Source organism: Lissotriton helveticus, chromosome 3_1 (assembly GCF_964261635.1).
Source record: "Lissotriton helveticus chromosome 3_1, aLisHel1.1, whole genome shotgun sequence".
In the NCBI taxonomy this organism is placed as follows: Eukaryota; Metazoa; Chordata; class Amphibia; order Caudata; family Salamandridae; genus Lissotriton; species Lissotriton helveticus.
Window position 1 is genome coordinate 2,112,615,073 of NC_136061.1, and position 21,898 is coordinate 2,112,636,970.

General features: G+C 42.3%; 1 protein-coding gene across 1 annotated transcript in view; it reads right to left on the reverse strand.

The window, feature by feature from the left end:
- The window catches only part of MAP1A (microtubule associated protein 1A), a 546,065-nt gene extending 524,463 nt beyond the window's left edge, over nt 1-21,602 (reverse strand). Inside the window, exon 1 of the mRNA XM_078683312.1 lies at nt 21,506-21,602. The gene's annotated coding sequence lies outside the window, so the exon portion shown is untranslated. The remainder of the gene's footprint in view (nt 1-21,505) is intronic.
- Nucleotides 21,603-21,898: the final 296 nt, after the last annotated feature.

Consider the following 21,898-nt stretch of genomic DNA (forward strand, 5'->3'; position numbering starts at 1 on the left):
GAGTGCCTTGTCCACCAAACTGTACATGAGGCCCTGTGCCAGGAACTGTGGGTGGGGGGGGGGGGTGCATCACATTAAACCCATTCGTAACATAGACCACCCCTACGTCTCAGCGTCCATCATATGTGCTTACACTATGCTGCGAGACCAGTAAAGTGATCTGCCCCTCAAGGCTGGGCAGACTATGCAGCAATACTGGCACTGTCATAATACATTTTTTTTGTGAGTGGGTCTGTACTGTAATATAACAAGTCACGAAATTAGGCTCCAGCGCACCTTAGTTTTCAGGGAATAGCTTAAAGTTACTTCCACAAACGCGCTCAAAGTGCATTACTATCCCAGTGTTTTTTGTTTTTTCTCAGGCACAGAATATTTTCCCAGACATAGCTATCATTAGGATAAGAAGCGCCGAGAGAGAGGAGTCTTCAAAAACGTTGAAAGATCTCTCTGCTGTTACTCCCCAGCTGCTTAGGCAGACGAGGTTTGCTGGCACAAGAGAAAACACTGCCCCGGACGGCACGGAGGCCTACTTGTCTTTAATCATACCTCAAGTTCCTGACGCTGCTGAATTTAATATTGCAGTCTCTCAGGCACCGGGGTGGGGATGGGGGGAGTTGTGATGGATTTCCTATTGCAAGTGCATTTAAAGGACATCAAACAACAAACAAGAAAATCGACGAATTGCACATTTGAGATTAGCCGCAATAATGCACTTTATGTGTAACTTAAAGTCACCGAGGATTTCTCTCACATTAGAAGGCATGTATTTGTGATCCTCTTTTTACGGTACCATTACATTTTACTACTAATAGCCTTATACACAAGATAAGCACATTAGCACAAATGCATGCGCCTAAGAATGAATTTCCCTTTATTTAGCAATCCAAGATGGTGGATGCCACTTTTGTGGGGAAATAAAAAGAATTAAATGTTTTGGGTGTGAAAGTACAGTATAAAAATAAAAAATACAGCAATCAGGGTGTGGGTTGGAGACAGAGTGGATGGGGGAGGAAAGAAAAGCAGCACACAAGGAATAGAGCAACACAGGGGTGGGTGGAGTTGAAAACGATAAATGGAACAACACAAAGCCTGGGGATGAGAGAAAGAAGCACACCAGGGAAAGAGCAACAAGGGGTAGAGGAGAAGTGCAAGAGGAAGATACAACATGGAGGGTAAGGGGCAGGGGAATTTTTGGGCAAGAAGCACACGAGAGAGAGAGAGAGAGCAGCATTGGAGTGGGGAGACTTGTGTTTAGTGGGCAGAGAAGCACACAAAGGAGAGAGCTGGAAAACACATGCATTCTGATTCAGTGCTTCACCAAAAAGAAAAAAATAGTGCCCTAAAAGTGAGCAGTTGAAGGGCGCAAGCCAGCCAATCAAAAGAATGGTAATGGGGTTATGCCAGGGAGAAGTGATAAATACAAGATGAGGAGGACAAACCATTGAATAAGATGCAAGCAAATGAGAGTGAAGTGGTATACTGTACTCAGTATTATGTGGTAGGTTGTAATGTGTCATGGAATAACATTTTACATAATGCTCCAGATATGAACGTTATGTTTTGAAGTAAGGGAGTTGGAGCTGAGAAGCAGTGTAGCTCTGACCACTGATAGATGGGGTCTGATGTACTGGGCGTATTGATCTTTATTAAAGAGAAAGGAAGCAACCAACTGGTGTGTAGATATATCCTGTTCACATTGGCGATGACTGGAAACATTAACCTATGCTGCGGACCCCAACATTGTTGACATTTTGGGACTTATTCAAATGTTCAGCAAAGCAAGCAGAACATCTTTATTTTATCACTTCAGTTCTTTCTCTCATCTCCGGAGGAACCTGCAATACCATGGCACAGATGGAAGAAAGAGTGTATGCACTATGTCATGTATGTGGTACCTTTCTGGGAGCAGAGAGGAAAATGTCTTTACTTATGCATTGTTTGGGCCCAGAGGGCTTACCTGAATTATCTCCGGATGATGCCAAAACCTGAACTAAACAACTTGCCAAAGGTGAGCAACGTTCTGGAACGTTATCATTTTAGGAGACACATGCACAATGTGAGAGAATCAGTTGAAGGTTACATTATGGCACTGAGGAAATTGGCTTCCACATGCAATTTTGGTGGCATGACTGATGAAAGATTGCATGAACAGTTTATGTTGGGGTGTGTACTGGACAAAGCAGGCAAAGCTTTATGTTGAAGGATGATCCCACACTTAGTGAGGTTTTGACAATAGCAAAGTTGTGAGAACATTCTCTAGCTTGTCAGGAGGTTGTACACAATCAGAAATCTAGCAATGACATCACAGAAGCAGTCCAGGTAGTAAGATCTAAAGGAATCTCGACTGCTTCTAGTAAACAAGCAGAAAAATTTATTAAAAAATCTAAAAATAAATTTTTGGGATGTAGAAATTTAGGACATGCAACACATTTTAAGGAGTGTCCTGGATTGAAAGCCATGTGCAAAACAGGTGGCAAGAAAGGTCACTTCACATCTTGTTGTAGATCTATCAAGAGTTTGAAAAAAGTGGGAATGGTTGTATATGATTTGGAGTGTGAATGTGAAGAAATCATACTACAAATAAGGCATGGAGAGTGTGAGGGACCAGATGAAATGGTGCAGATCAATGGTTCTTGAAAAAAAATATTATTTGATTCTGGAGCAAACATAACATTGATACCAAGAAATATTTTTGAAGAAAGTTTAAAGAGTTTGATAACTTTAATGAAACCTGTTCTTAAGCCCAAAGTTTATGGAGGACAACCCATTAAGCTGATGTGTTATTTTTTGGGAAGTATTGAATTATAGGAGAGGATGATTACACCTGTGGCATTTGTCTCCTTTAAGGGGGATTCTTCGATTAGCCAGTTTCACCAGGAATATTTATCTGTGTTTTTGGATCCGAATTAAACACCTTTGGTGAAATTGAAGGATGGTTGGATTTCTAAAGAAAGCGTTATGGTGTCTAGGGTTAATGGCATGAGAACGATAACTTATTATGAAGCACAATTTCCTGAAGTCTTTCGGAATGAGTCAGGACTTTTAAAAAACTATGGGGCAGATTTACAAGCCCCTTGCGCCTCTTTTGCGCCGCCGTTGCATCACTTTTGTGACACAGCGGCGGTGCAAAAGATGCTCCATGGTGCGGGGTATTAACAACGTGACACATCTGGGAGATGCGTCACGTTGTAAAGCCCTGCGCCATAAGGAGGCGTTCCGGCGCAAGGGAGTGCGTTCCTCGCAGGAACGCCTCCTAAAAGGGGCTGAGTGAAATCTACAAGATTTCACTCAGTCACTTTTAGGCCAATGCTGCGTCAAAACCCTGCGCCTGCTTACAGCAGGCGTAAGGCTTGAGGCAGCATTGAAAGAATAGGACCCCCCCAGAGCATTGCTGGAGCTGCGTCGCGCTTGCGACGCAGCTCCAGCAATGCGCCGCCTTTACGGCACAGATGCGTGACGCATCTGTGCCGTTTTAGCCCCATGGTGCGCCGCATTGTAAATGCGGCGCATCATGGGTGACGGAGCTGCGGCGCACAATTACTGGCGCATCCCTGCTAATTTGCTAATTTGCAGGGATGCGCCAGTAATTGTTAATCTGCCCCTATGTTCACTGCATAAAGCTTAGGTCTGGGGTGACTCCTATGATGGGAAAGGTAAGAAATGTACCCATAATGCTCCAGATAAAAATGTTATGTTTTGAAGTAAGGGAGTTGGGGCTGAGAAGCAGTGCAGCTCTGACCACTGATGGACAGGGTCTGATGTAGTGGACGTATCAGTTTTTATTAAAGAGAGAGGGAGAAACCAACTGGTGTGGGGTATATCCTTTTCAGAAGTGGCAATAAAATCCACAAACATTAAGCAATGGGTGGGCTGGAAGCTCACTGAAAGTTCATAATATGTATTTCACAACCAACCAGCTTGTGCTGTCTGGTAAGTGAGACCTAGCCAAAAAACGAGCCTTAGAAGCTGAAAGTTCTGAAAGACGTGTTGGAATAAAGGTGTTTTGAGTGGTGTCCTAAAAAGAACTAAATGGACAGGGAGATTGTTCCACATAATACTGGCCTTGGTGCAGAATGCCGTTCATCCTGCTCGAATGCAATTCACCCTGGGAATTGATATCAGTTGCATTCTAGAGAAAAACTAGTCCTTCTTGGGATTATGCATCCCCATGCATTCCTTCAGGTTCTGAGGCTCACCCATGTAGCATCTTATGTGTAGTGGAGAGGAATGTAAACTGTACTCCTGCTTTAACAAGTAGACAATGCAACTCTGTGCGGGCCTATAATTATAAGTTTGCATAGGCATGTGGCATCGTATAAGGTTTGCATAAGGCATGATTTTAATAGCCCTTTCTGTAGAGATTTCAACTACTTGCCGCCTATCTATTTCTGCGGTCTCGCCCATCAGCAGATTGTCATACTCTAGCTTTGCCCCCACTATTACACAGGCACTCTTTCTGGTTCATCAATAAGGGTTTAATTTTGTTTATTAATTTGTGATGATATTCGAAGGCATACACAGTAGTATTGTCCTAATTATCCAGAGACATACTTTAGTTAAATATAACATAAAGTGTTTTCACTTTGTCCCATTTAGTAAAATCAACCCAGAAAGTTTTGTATATATATATATATTTATACATATATTCCAAAACCCCACCTCCAGGACTGTGCAATCAAGCCCATCAACCACCCTCCGTGATCATCCTTTTATTCGGGCAAAACAGGTAGCATGCATTGACAAGGAGGGCACTCATTGGTCTTCTGTATACAAGTGATATATAAACAGTGATGAGTGACAAAGTAAACTGTTGCAGCAATAAAAAAGAAGAAAAGATGGAAAACGGTTGACTACAAAAGTAAAATCTTTACATATAGTTGGAGTCAGTGAGTATTTGACAAAGCACTAAGGCATTGGTAAATATGGTGACATTCAAAACTTTGCATCTCCAAATTAGGCACACTGATCATATTTCCATCCTTATTACAAGTCGGGGACCACATTAACCACAATGCTTCACTGTTTCAAACCCAAAAGTGTCCTTCTCCCACCACATCACTCATTCAAATACCTTTTTGCCTTGACTTGGGACATAATAACTTATCCTTATTTCGCCTTTGAAGGATACAATTGCAAGTGCAACTGAGTTTTATGGCATTACGTCACTATCCAAGGTTGAGCCACACGAAGTGAAACCATGATAATGTCCAATTTCCTACCTCTTTGCCTTCCTTCGATTTGCATATGTACAGCGTTCAAGGGTCTATACCCCTACAAATCCTGACTGTACCACTAGCAAGCAAGCTATGAGAAAGGCATTCGCCAAAACACGTTAGTTTACTGAAAATAAAACAGAAATATGAACATTGCACACTGTGAGTGCCCATATTTGTCCCTTTGGAAGCTTTTTGTATGTATTCAAATCACTCACTCATGGAGCACCTGCCTTTGAGTTTAAGAGCTTTGGTGGAATGGACATGAATGCTTGTAGCTAAAGGCTGCCAGAACCGCTGCAGTAGGAATTAAGGAGGCACATATCCCATCGACTACAATTGGCCGGAGACCCGGTAGCTGCACCTGGTTTATTCTGGACACCATCTTGCAATGGTGGCGATTTGGGTTTATTCCATATGTCCATAAGGTGGAGCCAATTAAAAGATCGTTTTTCTAGTGGATGGTTAGGATAACCCAAAATATACTTTGTCAAGAAAGTATTCACATGCAATATTAGTTGTAGAATAGATATATTATGGACTATCGCTAGAGGAGAGAGCCTGAGAAGAAAACGTTTATGAAGGAACATGATTATTCAGGGGATCAACTGAAAGTCATATTCATCAATGTTGCTGCATGAGAAGGAGATGTCATTTCTATGTCCAGCGTGAGACTTTCCCCTGATGTTGCAGTCTGTAACATGAGTAATGGGTGAAACAATGAACCCCTGATGATGCTTACAAAGGAGGTGTTACCTAGAAGACTTTGTGTGTTATCATTTAGTGTTCACCCCGTTAGAGATTCAGATGCCCTTTTCAATCTTGACAGATGCTTTCCTGATCCTTTCAGGTTCCCTTACAGCAGACTTCTTTGTACTCAGAGGTTTAGACCTCTATGCTTTCTTTGAGTCTTTGCTGAGTGTGGCTTAGACTAATACTTATTTCCTGCCCCTTCCAAAACTCTTGACAGAGCTTCTGAAATGCTGACACCTTCCCTACTTATTTTCCTTGGCTTGTTTAATTTCCTTTAAGGAAATATCTGATTTAGACACTCTTTAAATCTTTAGAACAATCCTTAAGCAGGAACTCTACCATATACCGTCTAGATTCATTCATGCATAGTCAACAAAACTTACGACTCTTTTCTGAGCACCAGATATTGCTTTTGATCTGTTGTATTGCTGTGGCTAAATTGCTTGCTTGCCTTATATTAGTCTGCCTTAATTTTTTCCATAGGTTGGGACTACCTGTTGCTATTTTGTATTTCTGTAGCATGGTTTTAAGAGTTGTGTATCTAAACTTGATTTTGAATTTGTAACAACCTTCTTAACGCGCACTACTGATTCCTGGTCCTCATTGTTTAGCCAAATGGGTTGCACTGTTAATTGCATTTGATTGATGTTAATGCTAACTCCCATCGTCGCTCAACTGGAGAAAAAATGTCCATCGTATGACCAGTGATAAGCATGTGGGCCCATAAAACGCTGGATCAGTGGTGAAATTCTAGAAAGTGTGAAGTGAGTTTTGTTGTAGCACATTTGTATTGAAAGGTCCTTCGGAGTTCATTGATGCGTACTTTCACTTGTCTAGTAGTCATGATAACATAACATAGCCCACAATGACTTGTGATTAAATATATACAGTTTGGTGGGTTACAATTGTACATCCCTAAGACTCACCCACCCCACCCCACCCGCAAAAATTGCACCCAATGGATCAAACCCACCGCACACCTTGACCAACTGAACTACCCTCACCTCTGACGACACCCTTAGGATCATAAAGAGCATCCACTCCGAAGCCCACTCAGATCCCTGCACTCACATCTTTAACAGAGCCAGCACCTCCATCGCACCCGAACTCTGCTGCACCATCGAGTCCGCAACTTTCCCAGAAGACTGGAAGCATGCAGAGTTCAACCCCGCTGACAAAACCTTCTGCCAACTCGACGAACCTCAGGAACAACAGACCTGTCTCTCTGCTCCCCTTCCCTGCCAAAGTCATTGAGAAAGCAATCATCGACCAACTCGATGAGTTTGCTGAAACAAACAGCATCCTGGACCAATCCCAATAGGGCTTCAGAAGCAACCACAGACCACTCTCTTCACTGTTACAGATGACATCCGCACCCTCCTTGACCAAGGCGAGACTCATCCTCCTGGACTTCTCGGCCGCCTTCGACACCGTCTCCCACCCCACCCTCTGCGCAAGACTCTAGGATGCTGTCATCCGCAACAAAACCCTTCAATGGATCCGCTCCTTCTTCACCAGCTGAACGCAGAGAGTCAGACTTCCACCGTTCAAATCAGTAACTACAGAGATCAACTGCGGAGTGCCTCCAGGATCCTCCCTGAGCCCCACCCTCTTCAACATCTACATGACCCCGTTTGCAGCATCGTCAGAAGCCACAAACATAACCTCTTCTACTACTCTGATAACGCCCAGCTGATTCTCTCGTTCACAAACGAACCCAAAGCCTCAAACAGCAACTTCCATGAAGGGAGGAAGGCAGTCGCCATCTGGATGAAGGACAGCTGCCTCAAGCTTAACTCAGACAAGACCGCAGTCCTCATCCTGGGCTCCTCCCCTCCACCTGGGATGACTCTTGGTGGCCCACAGCGCTCGGTGTCCCCCCCACACCCACAGACCACGCATAAAACATTGGCATCATATTGGACTCCTCTCACTAAATGATGAACCGCCAAATCAGTGCTGTCACTTCCACCTGCTTCCACACGCTCCACCCTGTTTGTCTGATATTTAAGTGTCACTGTTCAAACACGGCTCTGTAATATCGCTCTGCCTATTACTCCGTTGCTGGAATGTTCTTTTTTTCTTAGAACTGGGTCAAAGGTGTTTGTGAAAGGACTGCAGTCTTTGATACCATTAATATTCCCGGCACGATTTTAGTTTCTTTTAATTTCAAATTTGTTTTATTGATTTCAAAAGTAGCAGTAAACATTACAGTGCGAAAGAGGCATACCAGGCAGGTGAGGCCGCCAATACAGATAGGTACATACAGTCTGTGAAGCAGATAAACTGCCAATTGTATTTTACATAACATAGGTTCAATGCCTAGACTGCAAATGTCTCTTATAGTGAGGCGATGAAATCGTAGGAGTAAAAACCATAACTGAAATTCCCGTCCACACCCCCCACCCCCTTCCCCACTCCCACCCCACCCAGTGTGCCAAACCTGTGAAACAAACATAGCTGCATTCATGTAGTAGATGATGCAATCACCCAGATGGGCTCGGGGAGTCATGTGTGGTCGCTGTGAGTCGTAGTATGCGGAGATATTTAGGGCACGTAACCTCGTTGAATTCTTTGGATAGCAGCGAAGGCAGTGGGAGCCATACCTTCTGGTAAGCAGCCGTGGTGTGTGTGAGCGTGGCGTGGATACGTTCCATTCCCAAAGTGAACCATATTTTATGTAACCAACCCATGTGAGTGGGCCTGGTGTTGGAGCCCCAGAGGGACAGAACGTGTTGTGTCGCGGCTTGAATGGCGATCCCCATCTGGCGACCTCTGGGAGATTTTAGGGGGAAGGTGAGTGCATTAGGTAAGCCTAGAATGGTATAAGCTGGGAATCTAGGGATTTCAGTACCAAATGTAGAATCAATATCATCTAGGACTGCCTTCCGGTATTCCTGGATTTCCCGGCATTCCCAGAGGAGGTGAGTCAAGGTGCCTCTTTCTCCGCAGCCCCTCCAGCATAACGCTCTACGTGTGGGGTTAATTTTGTTGAGCCGGACTGGGGTGGGGTGCCAATACACGGCCAACTTCGTTGCCGCTTCCCTGCCTGCGGTATTGCGAGTGGTGTGAGAGGCTCAGTAATACACAAAGCTCCACTCCCTGGGTGATAAGGCCCTCCCCAGTTCTGCTTCCCATCGCTTTTGGCCTGCCGTCTTGCCTGAAGGGGCGGGGGGTGTAAGCATTTTGTAAAGTTCTGTGATAAGATGTCTGTCCGAATCCTTCGTCACCAGCCACCTCTCAAAGGTCGTCATGGGTCTACCAAGTCTATTGTGCTCACAAGGGTATACAACATGCTGCTGATCCAAAATGTCCCACACAACTTGGTGCAATACAACAGGCACAGGATTACATGAAAACAACTAAGATACAATCATCCCAAACAGCTTAGATAACACGGCTCATTTTATGTGTCAGAGAAAATGTTCAGGGGGGGAATCAGCTTTCATGCTGCAGCCTGGCAGGCTTTTCCCAGGATCTTTGGTATCGCAGTGACCACTCATGAATTTTAAAGATGAGGTGCCTGTTCCTGACCCGCCCTGGCCAGAAACGCCTTTCTCAACTCATGTCATAGTAATCAGGATGGCATTTTTCTATGAAAGCATCTTCATGTCATAGGAGGCTTCTGGCCCAAAGAGCTTCTTTCTGCAGGGACGGACCCGGGACCTGGCATTTGGCTTTCTTACAGTAGGGAACCGGTGCAACAGGCGGGTACATGAGGAAGGCCTTACACTGACTGATGGAATCACATTGCCGGGGTCCATTTCTTTAGGCGTCCATGGCTGCTGAATATATCTTAAAAAACTGACTTCTCCTGGAGTCTGAAGAACAGCGTGTAAATGTGAGAGGAAGCAGGCTCTCTGGAGAACCCAGGGACAACAAACAAAACGCTCAGGGCAGAAGTTATTGTGACACTGCCTGAGTTGCATCAGTGGCAACTGTAGAAGCCGCCATCAGCACCCAAGGGTTTTTGGTGATAAAAGCCCAGTGATGACATAGCCTTAGCTGACAAATTGCAGCCGCAAAATCGGCCCACGATAACATTACATGAAACTAAGAATAAGTTTTACACTATAAACACATCACTCACGCTTACTCGGGTGATAGGACCGCATCAGCCTGGCCTCTGAGGACCGAAAACACTAGGAAGCCAAGGAAATGGTGAAGGTGCACTAAGCCACATAGTACATTAAAGAACCAGCTGGAAGCAGACAGGCATTTGCCACTTGAATCGGGACTCATTTGTTTTAGACTATATCACGGGGATTGAGGCAACCGTGACTGCACCTATCTTAAAGTATGGAATTATATGAATTTGTCTTTTGGTGCACAGGACCTGAGACTCAATGGCCCTAAGCCTCCTGGGATGAAAAACCCACAATAGCAAAGACAACAATTTGATCCAGCACTCCTTTCTTAAACATTTGTATTTAATTTGCATAAATGATGCTTCCTTCAAATATTATTCTGTCATACAGTTAAACGCGACATCAATTCAGCAGGTGTATTTCTGTCTCTTTATTCGTGAATTCTCCTTCACATTAGATAAAACCGTAGCTAACGTGTTTCGTCCTCTCGGACTTCTTCAGGGCTACAAATGATATACATAAATATAAATTATATTTACAGTATTTACAAAACATTTACAATAAGACTAATAAAAAAAACATTTATACACACATATTAACATCAGACCTCCATTACTCAATTGAATGCATCCATTTGAACCTAAAGCAAGTGTGGATTCACATCGCGTATGTAGGATGGTATCACAATTCAATACATAGACATACTAGTTTTTACTGATCCCTGCTGAATTCAAAACATGTTTTTATCGGTAAAGTACAAGTCATTCCTCAAAAGTGCTGAATTTGATTGCAAAGGTGCTCCATCCCACCTGGAACTTTGTAATCAAATTTAGCGCTTTTGAGGAATGATGTGTACTTTACCAGTAAAAACATGTTTTGAATTCAGCAGGGATAAGTAAAAACTAGTATGGCTGTGGATTGAATTGAGATACCATCTTACATAGGCGATGTGAATTCACACTTGCTTCAGGCTAAAACGGATGCATTCAACTGAGTAATGGAGGTCTGATGTTAATATATGTGTATAAATGTTCTTTAAAAAATTGTCTTATTGTTAATGTTTTGTAAATACTGTATATATAATTTGTACTTATGTATATCATTTGTAGCCCTGAATTACTCCGAGAGGACGACACGCAGAGACTCATTTATTTAGCTTGGGATCCTTTAGTATCGTACGGCCAGATCACCACATCTTTTGCGGGATTTCCATCAAACAGCCAGGTGATGGTCTTACCAAGGGGCACCTGTTTTAAGCCTGAAGACTTAAACCACGTTTGTCACTGCATGGAAAGGCTGGTGTTAATGGAGCGAGTAGCATGTCAATGACAGACCAAACCACTGCTACATATTATTCCTATAATTCTGTAGACATTTGGTGAATTTCTGCATGTGTGGGACACGTTTTTCTCCTTCTGAGAGGCTGTTATCCCCATCACTTGATGATTGGAAGGTATATTTGAGTAGCAAACAGTCTAAATGACAAACTATCCTTTCAATAACAAGCTGCTCAATGAGGGCCCTGCTCACAGAGATTTTTCAGGGTGACTAATCCCTGAATTTTCATGACCAAGGGGCCTGTACTCATTGGAAAAAGGCTTTGTAATTCGGGCCTTGTATAGTATTCTAATCTCTGGTTGCAAAACGCTTTCTAGTCTACATGGCATACAGTCGGTATGGCAGTTTACATTCCGAATGGTAGAGAGATCTCTAAAAGGAAGACTATTTTAAATGCTAGACCCCTCTCTGAATGCAGAGGTGTAGCAAGGGTAACATGTACTCTAATGAAGCACGGAAAGGAGCCCTTCAGATCTCCACTTAGGTAGTGAAATAAAGTTACAATGAGGGAGCAGAGGGTCCCTCACACCTCCAGTCCCAGTGTCACTACAACTGCTGCGCTACTGATAGCTACACCCTTGTCTGACAGGCATAATCCCTGAATGAAAGCACTACTCTAAATAACAGACTGTTCTCTAATTGGCACACATGCTTTTCAGGTCTTGCCTGAGACAGCGCGCATGTGCTGTTGCCTGAGACTAGATCATCTAGACTTACCATTGGTTGGCATCATTGTCTTATTTTCTACCTTTTTATTCATGTTTTTGTTTTCTTTTTTGGAGCACAGACAAAGTACTGATTGATTCTTGATTAGTGTTCTTCCGCACTGCTTGCGCAGGGATTATGGTATTTACTTTTCTTTTTGGGAAGTGTGTATTGTTTGTTTGTAATATTTTATTTAGATGCTCCTATGCTACTCTAGCTCGTTTTTTAGATGCTGTCATGCCCCTTCATCTTTGCTCTTTCCTCTTGACCGTGCCGCTCCCTTTGCTTGTTATTTGCTTCCAGATTTTTCAAAACTTTACTTTGCAGAAAGCTGCTTTTCATCAGTCAGTCTTTTCAAAGCCCCACAACAACACAATTTGTTACATTTTGGTAAAGCTACATGTTGCATCATTCACTAAGGGTGAATTTGTTCATGACTCATCCTCATTTTGGTCACTTTCTGTGAAATGCCTACGTCCTACTAAATTTGGGAGAGCCAACATATTTCCATGCTTTTAAAATGTTAAAACTGGTGATATTAACACTTGCCTAAATACATGTGTATGCTTGCTGTTAGCAGTTCATAGGTTTTTTACCTTAATAACAGTCTAAACCATACTATAAAATGACAGGACAAATCATACCATATAATTCTGGATCATACTATACCATACAATGACTGGCCGTTCCATATCATATTATCCAAACGGATATATGACGTTAAAACGCATATTTTTACAACGCATACCGTTACAACGGGACTTTTACAACGCCAATACTATTACCACGCATGTATTTACAACGCATTTTTTTACAACGCAGGTACCTTTACAACGCATACCATTACAACGTAAGTATTGGTAAGTATATATTTTTTTTTAATTGTATATTATTTAAAATTAATATAATGTAATGTAATTGTATTTAATTTAATTTAATTTAATTTAATTTAATTTAATTTAATTAATTTAATTTAAATTTATTTTTATTTTATTTTTACCCTGTATCCCTTTACCCAAAAACCCAAAACTGACCCTGAACCCTAAAAATACCCCTTTACCCAAAAACCCAAAACTGACCCTGAACCCTAAAAATACCCCTTTACCCAAAAACCCAAAACTGACCCTAAACCCTAAAAATACCCCTTTACCCAAAAACTGAAAACTGACCCTAAACCCTAAAAATACCCCTTTACCCAAAAACTGAAAACTGACCCTGAACCCTAAAAATACCCCTTTACCCAAAAACCCAAAACTGACCCTGAACCCTAAAAATACCCCTTTACCCAAAAACCCAAAACTGACCCTAAACCCTAAAAATACCCCTTTACCCAAAAACTGAAAACTGACCCTGAACCCTAAAAATACCCCTTTACCAAAAAACTGAAAACTGACCCTGAACCCTAAAAATACCCCTTTACCCAAAAACTGAAAACTGACCCTGAACCCTAAAAATACCCCTTTACCCAAAAACTGAAAACTGACCCTGAACCCTAAAAATACCCCTTTACCCAAAAACCCAAAACTGACCCTGAACCCTAAAAATACCCCATTACCCAAAAACCCAAAACTGACCCTGAACCCTAAAAATACCCCTTTACCCAAAAACCTAAAACTGACCCTGAACCCTAAAAATACCCCTTTACCCAAAAACCCAAAACTGACCCTAAACCCTAAAAAGACCCCTTTAAAAAAAACCTAACATATAACATTTTAAATATAATTATATACTTACCAATACTTACGTTGTAATGGTATGCGTTGTAAAAGTACCTGCGTTGTAAAAACATGCGTTGTAAATAAATGCGTGGTAATGGTATTTGCGTTGTAAAAGTTCCGTTGTAATGGTAGTGCGTTGTAAAAAATGCGTTGTAATGTGTGTTTACCTATCCAAACAAGTCACCCTCACCTCCTTTAGCCTCTGCCCACTTCTGTACCTTAAAGTCACCCTCACCTACGTTTTCCACTACTCACTCTTGAACATTCAATGTATCCTCACCTCCCTTTACCTTTATTCACCTCTGAACCCTCAAGTCACATCCACTTCCATTTACCTCTAACCACTGCTGAGCCTTCAATTCACCATTACCTCCATTTACCTCTATCGACTCCTGAACCATCAAGCCACCCTCACTTCCCCATTCCTCTACCCACCTCTGAATACCCAAGTCACCTTATCTCTATTTACCTCTACCCAACCCTGAACCCTCAAGTAATTCTCACCTCACTTCCCTTTACCCTACCCCAGTTTCATCCATGTGTGTCAGAGCAGGGCAGTTCCATGAAAAGTTAGGCATGCCTACAGGCTGTGAGCTGAGTGGTTGCCGCTCAAGCCCCGGCAGACAAATAATGTACAGCAAGGAGACTTTGATGTGCCCGGAACAAGAGGCTTACATGAGGAAATGTACGTAGAATATTTCCCTGCCCAGCCCTGTATCAATTTGCTAAAATATAGGGAGAGCTAGAAGCACGACAAAAGTGAGTGATCATATCTCATGAAAGCAAGAGTAATAAGGCATACTATTAAGAAAAGACAGTGGAACACGATTACTTCACCTACATGCAAGTGTCAGTCTTTGAAGTGTTGTGTCGTAGCTGACAAGTAAGTGAGGACTTAGCGAGGCTGTGATCCTAATAGTGAGCATTCCCGCCATGGGAGGCCCTTAGGAGGATGAGGATCTGATTTTTGCATGTCATGTCGTCTAACCTTACTATGGATCCACTACCTTGTGATCTTGTCTACACGTGCATTTGCAAAGATCACTTTGGCAGTATGGGACCCGTTGAGGCAGAATGTCACTTTGAGTATGCGGTACATGCGGGGGGTGTACTATCACCATTATTTTTAAATACATATTCACAACGATTTTCTATTTATGTATGTATGTACATACATCTCTTATTTTGTTTTTATGCAGGTTACCATAATTCGAGCACTTTATTAGAATTGTTCTCTCCAGTGGCGATAAGTTGTCAGCCGACACATTATCATCTATGCACGGTATGGGGCTTTGAGTTATTAAGTTTACAGTTGATTTTATCTCCACACTTTCATCAATCTTTCCACGTTGTGTGACACAACATTCCCTGTCCTACTATGCTCATCGGACAAATTTATTAAAAGATCTCTGGTAAAGTGCCCTCTGGTAGAGCCCACCAGGCATTGCAGTAGCAGCCTGGCCATGAGCACAGCCCAATGATAAAGCATGCCACCTTTGGGTGAGTGAGGGTAACTATTCTTAAAGGCACATGTTCTCAGGGTACCTGCATTCAGTTAGGAATAATATTGCTGGGGCTGAATCTTTTTGGAACAGTATACTGTGATTTGATTTCGGTTCATTTGGGGAGAGTGCCTACTGGACCACCAATCTCCTCATCCTCCTTTGTGATATACATAGTAATCAGAACACTGGGTTACGCTCTCCTCTTGGAAGCAGACCGCCGACTTGGTGTACCTTATTCTGTTTATTGTTCAAAGGTTTTTTATTCTTATGTGTTATTTTATTTCTCCTTGTTTTTCCATTATTTGAAAGGGTGGGGAAGTGTTATATTGTGGTTTTGAGCAATCTAGCTTTTCAGGTACATCTGAGAGTGCTGTGTAGGTCATCGTGTGAGGTCATGGGGTTCTATTTATGATGTAATGGTGGTTGGCGATTGGAAAAGGGGGTTTGATGGAAAAGTGCCTGGCACTGTGAGGTACGGGTTGTTCTCCTGTGATGAAAACTTAAGAGTATATAAGTGTTGTGTGGTGATTAAAACAAGTACCAATCCAATTGGAATGATTTATTGACTGAATTATATGAAGTCTTTTATCACCTGCTGCGAACTGTGAATATCATAAATTGTAGATTTGAATTTAATACCTGAAGAAACTGAAAACCATTGAGGGGATGAGGGCCACTGTCATCTTTTTAGCCATCACATACATTGTTGACTTTCCCCCCCGTTTGACTGCATCCAATCCTTATTCCTCCATTGCTCTTTTTAATTTGTAGAATATTGGCATTCATTTTATTGACAAAACCCTGTTCACCTCAATATATGTGGCTTGATTATGTCTTTTTGTCTCCCCTCGTTTACTTAACTCTAGAACTTACCATACATAGGTTTTTAAAATAAGTCAGACACTTCTGGCAACACACATCTAAATATAACGTCAAACTAAAGTTTCACTGTCTTATTTCTGGCAATATCATTAGCTTCAAATTATCACGGCCAGGGCGGCTGCTCTGAAAGCACTGGACCTTTGCTGAGTTGCCACCATGTTTACGGCGGTTGCACTTTCAAACACCAACTGTCAAAGCTGGAGTTCGTTCTTCAAAAACAAAAACAAATGGCCTTGGCGCCCTGGGATTTTCTTCCAGTATGAGAGGTCATTTTAATTTTTTCTTGCTTAGGACCTCCAGGTATTGTAAGGTCCATCCTAAATACAATGGAGAGTGTGACGTCTATTGACACAATAGCTCAATATCAATTTGGCCGACAATCAATGGTTCGAGCAACGGAGGTCCTCTAGCAGAAACATAGCCGTTCTACCGCTCATAACAGAGAGGCGGGACACCAGTTTGGTGGACATGGTACTCTGCCACGTTTGTGGAAGAATTCCTTATTCACCCAACTCTAAATAAGCCAAGTGTGCAGTTAGATACAGTGCATCTTAGTAAGTAATGCTGTTCAGTGGAAACATGGGCGAATTGTCCTGTATTTCAGTTTTGCATTTCCACATACAGACTAGATCACAGTAAATTATTTAGTAAACGTACATCTGTATTTGTCATAATTTGGCAAGCCCTTCCGCTTATAATGCGTTTGTCTCTAAAAAATGGTAACTTTGAATTACTCCTTCATAGAAGTAGGTGTTTTTATGTGCAGCAGTAGTAGTTGTGACAGTTCTTAATTTGCCTTCTGCATCTTGAATTGTCTTCAGCCCTTTAAACTCATTCAGTGACTTACCGCGCCCTCACCAGTGTTGCTTACTTAAATATGTAATGTGGAGAGTGTAATTTTAAAAAGTAAGAAAGTAACAAATGCATCTTAAATATCATATTTGTACCTCAAATCTTCTAGACAACCTGGCCAAAAATCTGATTATTGTAGGACTGTTGTAGACAGTTCCATTTAAGCAAGAGCCATACAAACGTTCAGAAAATTCACACAAATTGCTGATGAATTCTGTCTGTACGTTTAAATGGTTTAGACTGAATTGTGCTAAACTATAGATTATGGGGCATATTTACAAGAAAAGTGAGGAGCGCAGGGTTAGCCTTCTTGGCACGCCACTTTTGAAACGCAGGGCTGCATCGTATTTACAAGAATATGGTGCAGCCCTGCGTTTCCCCCTGTGCTGGCGCTAATTACAGCTGTCTAGCATCTAGCGCCAACGCAGGCACCCTTGCACCATAGTACAAGGGTGCCTGGGTTGTGGGAACATTCATCCCGACCCCATGTATATTTGTATTATTCGATCCTATTAAAAAAGACACCAGCTCATATTATAGGTTTCTGGGCTCTTCCGTCCTACCAAGTACCCATCAATAGGGCCTGCCTTTTCTAGCGGTACTCTCTGTCCAATCACACTCTGCTCTCCCTTCCACAAAGCTTCAAACTGCTGCCAGAGACCCAGCCCATGGGGCCTCAGTGAGCTTCAGAGTTTCATCTGGCACCAGGATGAATCAGTGCTTTCCCTCAGTGATGGCTCTAAACTTCGAAGGGCACAGAGCAGGATATCCCACGCGCCTCTCTTGTGGTTTCATCTGTGTTTCTTTCTGACCAGCTTGGAACTGTTCTGACCTATGTACACATTGCCAACCAAGTTAAGGAATGAATTAAAAAAAATCAAATTACCCCTTTCCATTTCTCTTCTACCCTTTTACTGCAATGACTAAGTGCTTCAACTAACAGAGTAGTTCATTTAAAAGGGTCCTAGTATTCAGTCTCATGCCACGAAGGTCTGCTTAACAGGAATGTCATGACTGCAATGCTTGATTGATTCTGTTATATGGATCTAAAAAAATAAAAAATATTCTGAAGTATGCACCTAATAGGTATTCCAAATGTATGCCTCAGAGATTGCACTTCAAAGGTTACATCTATAAGCTGAAACACCAACTAATACATCTATTTGTCATCGGATAGTTGTCACTTATATGCCCATTCTAATATTCATATGCTTAACTTCTTCAATGCAATTAATTATCGATTGTAATCAGACCTTATTTGCATGCTTAAGCAATGTTAATAACTGCTGTTGCTACTTACATTACTATTACACAATTCATCAACATAATGGGTGATAAAGTAACAAATAGTAAAACAATTTGCAAGAATATCCTCGACATGTTTCTTTTAGTAGCACATTTGCTAGAATATTAACCTTAAAAATAAATAGTATGCTATATGGATTCAGCACCAATACTGTTCTTATTAGAACTTGTTACTACAAGATTAGCCTTCTGTCTGGTCCTTATGGGAGATTGTTACTGTGAAATAAGGAGAAATGACCTTAAAGTCTCTATTTCCCTGTTGTCACGCAGCTTCTCATGTGTGCTTAGCCATGTTTTAAATTACCATTATCTTGCAATACTTATTTATGACTTTACACTGTCTCTTGAGTGACTCTGTTGGTGTTTACCTCTGGCTTTGTTTCCGATTGTCAGGAGTGGTCAAACAGGTCATAAAATGGACCAGCCATTGCTCACTACAAATCATTGCAATTTGCTAACAGTAATTCATGTTGTTTGTGCTGCAATTTTGTGTGATTTGGTACTTTAACCTTGGTTTCTGTATATGCAGGGCCGGACTGGGAACCAAAACCGGCCCTGGCAAAGTGCTCGGCCGCTCCCCCCCACACCCGCGCGAGGGGGGGAGGAGAGGGGGAGGTGCGACCGCGCTCTTTGCCAGGGCCGGCTTTCGGCCGATTTTGTTACAGGGCCGTTTTTGCAGCTATGCTGCAAAAACGGCCCTGTAACAAAAACGTCCCCCACCCATGCGGCGCACCGGGGGATTGCCCGGTGCCCGCAATGGCCAGTCCGGGCCTGTGTATATGGGAATTTGTGATTCGTTAATAAGGGGTGTTACCTTAGCACAGCAGATTTAGGGCCTGATGTACAAAGTTACAAAGCCTGCAATCCAAATAACCACAGGGTTTGCAACCATAAAGTATTTTTTTACTATAAAAGTCCTTTTAAGATTCAAAAAAGTATTTCTGGTTCTTAAAGGGTTTTTTCAATTCTGCTCTCCCTCCACGTTGTGATTTGGAGAGGTGCGTATCAATGGCCTGTGACCACAATTATGTTCACAAACCATTGATTAGACAGGAACTTTAACTGTTATATTCCATATAGGTACCCTACATAGGCGCAGGTAACACTGCAACCTTTCACATATATCTTTCCCTACATTATATACATAACAGTTCTTAGGGACTGACCTTTTACCTAGATACAACACTGCATTCAGAACGTGGGTTTTTCCCTAGTTCGAAACTCATACATTATGCATGAGACTTCTTGGAAGCACAGCAGGACTGACAGCAGGGCGAACATTTCCTGTATAATATCTATGTATAAAGTTCAAGCTCAACATCATCCTTTAGGCCGACACAGTAACACAGCAAGGTAGGACTCCCTGGGAGACCTGTGGGTATATATATACATCATGTCTTGCTTAGTGAGACAGAAGAGACCGTGACTTCCCGGCTGACACACTGACCAGAGACGCTGAGGTTCATGCATGCAGACACTCCAGCTCGCAGTGGTCTAACATCCCTCGCGGGGTGTCCAACTCAAGACCAGGACGGGGTCCTATATTATCTCCTTTCTCAGGTAATGGGGTTGACTATACTTTAGAGGGATTCTTGGCATAACACCTACACAGATGCTAGGTACATTTAGGTACATCTAGTTAGGGAGGCATCGTAGGAGTGCGCACTTTCTTATCATGTGTTTTATGTGCTTGTATATATTCATAATTACTGCAAAATGGGAGAACTGTACCATCCCTTTACTTTTGTAGTACTGCTAATCATATATCTCTGCTACTAATGGTTGTTACAGCACATCTATTTTACACTAGAATAACAACTGTTCAATAAATCCTTATTGAAATGCCCAGACTGTTTATTCTGTGTATCTCTGAGACAAACTAAGTGAGCACGAGTGACTGGGCGAAAAGTAGTATATTGTTTCCACAATCCTGGGGGATCAGGGTTGTCATGTTCTGAGGTTGCGAGAAACTATTCTCTCCCTGATAAGAGGAGATTCTAGTGGGACTGTGAGCTAGCTTATGCAAACAGGTGAACATATCTGGCGGGGATGCTCGGAACCAGTATGCCAAACCCACAGTTTATGTTATCCAAACCCGGAGATCCTGTATAGGTTATACAGGAACTACACGACATAACAGGGGGTGGTATAGTGGCGCAGCTAGGGGAGGGTGGGGAGGGGTGGTCCATCCCGGGCGGCACTGTTTTTGCTCCTATCTACACCGTGTGGCAAACTTAGGGTCTGCCCCATGTGGCATTAGGTCTAGCTACACCACTGGGGTGGTATATGGTTCACACAATGGGAACTGTCCCCATGGGACATCTTCCCCTGTAGGAATCATGGCAGCAGCTCCAGGGGGAGAAGGGAATGCCTGATCCCCACAATGTGTACCTGTCCCCATGGGACATCTTCCCCTTTAGGGTTCAAGGCAGCAGCTTCAGGGGGAGAAGGCAATGCCTGCCCCACAAGGTGATCCAAAACGGGAAATATATTTTTTTGAAGCAGAACTGGTGATAGGCATGTGCTGCTTTAAAAAATGGTTCCCACTTGCGAACGCAAACGCAGAGACAGAGGTGTGCTGTTGCTTGCAAGGGCTCCATCCCTGCATTAATAGCCAGTCACTGGAGGGCCCTATTAATATTCTTCAGGCATGTTGTTTTGCAACCCCCTGCAAATGTAGACTTTACGATGTGACCATTTAGTACATAGTTCAAATCACAAATTGCAATTCCATTTGCAAAGCATTTGGTGTGGAAATTGTACAAGCCTGGTTTGTGATGGGAACAGAGCATCAGCCCCTCGTGTGCAGCTTGTTGCAGATGTTTTTAAGCACTGTTCATTTACACGCTAGAGTCTTGTGTTTACAAAATTGCTGAAACGTGCCATGGTAGGTGTCAAAGGTCATCTGAAGCCAGTTACTATCACAAACACTTCCCCAGTAGATTTAGTGAAATTGCATTCGCCCTTGTCACTTAAATGGTGTTTCATTGACAGCTCTATGATTACAAAGTCAGTCCGTCTTTCGGTTGTTAGATTGAAATCACGATTGGTAAAATCATGCATAAGTAACTTACATCTGGCAAACAGAGGCAAGAAGTACAAGAAAAGAATTAGTGACTCTAGAAAAACGCTTCAGCAAAGCTCACCTTTAACATCTGTTGAGAAGTGCGCGAGATGGCGCGTCACAAAAAGCCTGAGCTGCTGATTCAGGTCACAGGAAGTGAGATCAATGTTCCACGAGCGAATACCTACAGGATATAGAAAATATGTTTATTGTCTTCTCATTGAATATCCATGATGTGAGCACAGTGAATTAAAAATTATCATCTTTATTCTAAGAGTGACATTTTGTTCCACATCAAAATGGCAACTGCTAAACTTTAAAATAATTGATTATTACAACAAAACCAGAGACAGAGCTAACCGGTTTTCATAGAGATAAATTGATCTGGAACGATCTAGTCAAAACGTAAGATGTAAAAAAAACATTGGAGGTACTGAATTGCAATGAACCGAATTATCATCACATTTATTTGATT